At 35.8% G+C, this 4,191-nt stretch overlaps 1 long non-coding RNA gene across 1 annotated transcript; it reads right to left on the reverse strand.

The window, feature by feature from the left end:
- Positions 1 to 484: 484 nt before the first annotated feature.
- LOC132621625 (uncharacterized) lies at positions 485 to 3,629 on the reverse strand. The gene is made up of 3 exons (XR_009575624.1): positions 3,007 to 3,629; positions 2,013 to 2,063; positions 485 to 936 (listed from the first exon to the last, which is right to left on the reverse strand). It is a non-coding gene; the product is annotated as an uncharacterized LOC132621625 (long non-coding RNA).
- Between the last annotated feature and the right edge of the window lie 562 nt (positions 3,630 to 4,191).

Below are 4,191 nucleotides of genomic sequence, written 5' to 3' on the forward strand. Positions count from 1 at the left end.
GGATTCTCCAAAATAGATTAGAGTTGACGGGATAGTAAAAATTCTTTATTTAGTTAGTTTGGGAATTGAAATTCAGAAGTAGAATTTGTTTAAAACTCTATTTTTAGCTTAAATTTTTATTTACCAAAATAACCAATAGAAATATGGTAGAATTAGACTAAAAGGGTATATAAATCATTCAATATTTGAAGGATATTTTGGTCAGCCAACATTTATATTCATGCTTTTAAAATAACTAGTCTCTACGAATGTGCGTTGCACATTATTCCCTATCAATTTATCACACAAAAAATGTTAGGTAATATTACTTGTAATTACATTATATTACAAAAATGTTATTAGACATTAATTTTAATAGTGGGGTAAAAGATGTTATTAGACAATTTAACATTCTCAATTTTATAATGTCACGACCCAACCCCCATAGGCCGTGACTAGTGCCCGATCTGAGCACCTGAACACATCTATCAAATGCTATCTCAAATTTTATCAAACGCATTCAAGTATATAGCGGAAGCCGACAAGGCTATATTTCAAAGTTAGATAATTTCCAGAAAAATTTCGGCAGAGTTTCCTTTGTTTTACAGGCTATCCAAAATAACCCTGCGCACAGAAAATACCAACAAAAGACCACACCGGACCAACGAAGCAACATTTAAACATATGCGGACCGGCCGCCGCGGCGAATGAGATCGCCCAAACACAACATATACACGCAACTGTACAGAAAGACCCCAACCCACAAACATGTCCACAGACCTCTAAACAGACCGACAGAATCATATGACGGGACAGGGCCCCGCCGTACCCATGAACGAGAATATATATATACAGTAGTGACAGACTATACCAAAAGATGGGCTCTGGATAAGAGAGCGCTCCAAAATAGGAGAATAAGATCCTAAGCGGACGGATCAGCAAACCTGTCGTCGGTACCTGCGCGGCATGAAAACGCAGCCCCCGAAGAAAGGGGGTCAGTACGAAATATGTACTGAATATGCAAAGCCTGAATTACAGAAACAAAATCATAACTAGTACAGAACGTACAGAAAGTAAATAGAAAACCCAAAGTATCAGATATATATTTTCAAAACATGCAGAGTGTGTACAGAAACATATGTCACATCAAATCCGGCCCCTGCCAAGGGACTCGGCAGACAGAACGTGGCCACCCTCCCGACGCTGGTGCCACAACACAGAAGAATCAGAACAGGGGCATAACCCCGTAACATAATATGTCATATCAGATGGCCATAGCAAATCATATCAGAACAAGCGTACATGGCACAACATACTCCACAAACCCATGTACGCGTATACCTGCCCCCTCACATCGAGGCACGGCGAACAATGCAAAGGATCACGCTTGACAACATATCCTGGCCCGGGCTCAGTGGGGGAAACATTGAGGCATCCACGAACGGAGCAGTGAGAAACTAAATGCACTAAAAATACCATATATATATTTCCAGAGACTCAATGAGGCATATCGAATGTCAAATCAAATCAATGAAATCGGACGGAAACATAGTAAGTAAATTTAGATGTCATAACGGGTTACAGAGGCATAATCTATCCGAGATCGTTTTCAAGATTCAAAACAATTTATAAGACTTAATGAAATATTTAAAATAATTTTTATTTAGTAGATAAAGGAGTAGTTAGAGTATCTCTAACGAAAACACTCAAAGACAAGTCATAGACACATAAAGGGTAAAATTGGAAATAGTGGGCCCACCTCGGAACCAATGAAGCGGTGGGCTCAAATTACGTATTTTTAAGCTTATGGGGTCACCTACAAAGGTTCTAGGACATTCCATAACTTCGTAAGCAATTTGGAAAAAAAATTCATAATTTTTCATCAAAGCATACTTAAGGAATTCAATTCTATTGAATGAAAAAGCGACGATTTCAAACGCGGATTCCGATGGACAAAATATTCCCCGAGGCGTAAATCCAAGCCTAGTACATCTAGGACATGCCAAGAGAAGAATCGGGATAGCTTTACATACCTTTCTTGCCCTTTACGCTTGCCAAAACTCAAATCCCGTTTCGTCCAAAACCTACAAATGGTCACATTTACCAATTTACTATTCATAAGACTTAAAATTTCAACCTTAACCAATTCTTGTCTATAAAAATTTGAGCAGCATCTCCCCTATATATATATCATCCCCGAGGTTAAAACTCGGCTAAAACAACAACAACCATACCAACAACAATATATACAACATCAATAATCGTCTAGGAACGCATTCTAGCGTAAATAGTCTTATTTTCCAAATAATGCGACAATTCCAAATCCAACTTTGCACTTACAACCCGATATCAATATTTTCATATTCACATACTAATATAAGACCATTCAAACATAAACCAAAAGTATTCCAAGCTATATATTCAATATTCAACAATTCCATCAACTTCCATATTCAATCCAAAATTCTTATATATGCAACAAAACCATTCCAACACATTTTCTACTTACTAATTCATCTCCAACAACAATATACATTTTAACAACTTCATTATCTTAATATCATAAAATCACATTAATGTGTCATAATTCTCTACATTCCATTTTCATGTCAACTTCACTCATATAATCTTCCTTTGCATTGTGAAGATCACAATAACACAACTAACATGTTAAACAAAATAAATCCAACATTATCTCAACAACATATACCACACGGCCAACATGGCTTCTTTCCAATTTCATCCAATTTTCATTCAACTTCCATAATTTCATAAAAACTACATTAAAATCACATAATTTCCTATAACCATTTTCAACAATTTTCCATACCAACTTGAACCATTTCCTTCCATTTCCATTACAAGGCTTCAACAACACAATTATCATAACAAATAAAATTGGTTCATCCTTCTACACACATACATACCCACTTTGCAAACTTCCATATTTCCATAATTTCCACTCATTTCTACATACTACAACATAAACAAACCTTCATAACATAAGAAAAAGGAATCGATTCTTACCTTTTTCTACAAATTTCTTCACTTGAACAAGTTGTCAACTTGAAGAAATAAGTGCTCCTTCTTCCAAAACAACTACACCAAGTTGTAAAGGACCCTTAATTGAGTAGGAAAACCACAAGCTAATAATTTTTGGAGGAAGATTTTGAGGACCTAATTTTCCAAGGACTTGGCCGTGTGGTCCTTCAAGTTTTTGCTCTTCTTTTTCTCTCAATTTTGTTCTTGAAGATTCTTGAAAATGAAAGAATTGTGGTCTAATGTCTCATTTAATACATGGATTAATGAATTACCATGGGCTTGGGCCATATGGCCGGCCACCCCTCTTTTGGGCCTAAATTTTCTCCCCTTTTATCTTTTTTTTTTTGGGCCAACCCGGTTGGTCACGAGTTGGGCCTAGCCCACTGACCTTTCGACCTTAAAACGTCCATATCTCCTTGTACCGACGTCACCTGGGAACCCACGACCTATGGTTGGAAAGATAATTCAATTATCTACAACTTTTACTTCTTGGTATTTTTCCAAATTCCAAACATAGAATACCGTTTTTGCCCCCCAAAGTCAGGTCACCCGAAAACGTTTTCTTAAAAATATTCGTTTGGAGGACTTCCACTTTGATTTGGCCCAAGGGTCCTTCTTGAGTTGTGTTTAACTTCACATATGTGATTCATATAATTTGTCACATGTCCCAAAAAAAATTCTTGACGTGTGGGCCCCACCTCAGCTTACAAATAATCCGACGTTCAAAAATACGGGATGTAACATATAATAACACTAACTTTTCAAGTTTACAATATATAGTGAGAAATATTTAATCCTTACAAACTATTAAATTAGAAATAATACACATTCGATAACCTATCAAACCATCACGCCTCTTACCTTTAGATGCACCTTGAAGCATCCTAGTATAGTCAAACAAATTTTAAGAAATACATAATAGATAAATATAGTTAGTGTACGTACATGTGTAGATCTTTTTATACATAATTATTTGTGTACCGTAGGTAGAGATTAAAAATAAAAATATAATTTTTAGCATTGCACGAGGAAAAAGAACGAAGATATATAAATTATATGCGCCACGCATACGAGCGTTTGATTATGAATAGGATGGGAATTATAAAGAAAAAAAATAATGGATTTTTCTTGCCGTTCAACAATGAAGTAAGTCTAAAAGTTTGATTATTA

Source organism: Lycium barbarum, chromosome 2 (assembly GCF_019175385.1).
Source record: "Lycium barbarum isolate Lr01 chromosome 2, ASM1917538v2, whole genome shotgun sequence".
NCBI classification, from domain to species: Eukaryota; Viridiplantae; Streptophyta; class Magnoliopsida; order Solanales; family Solanaceae; genus Lycium; species Lycium barbarum.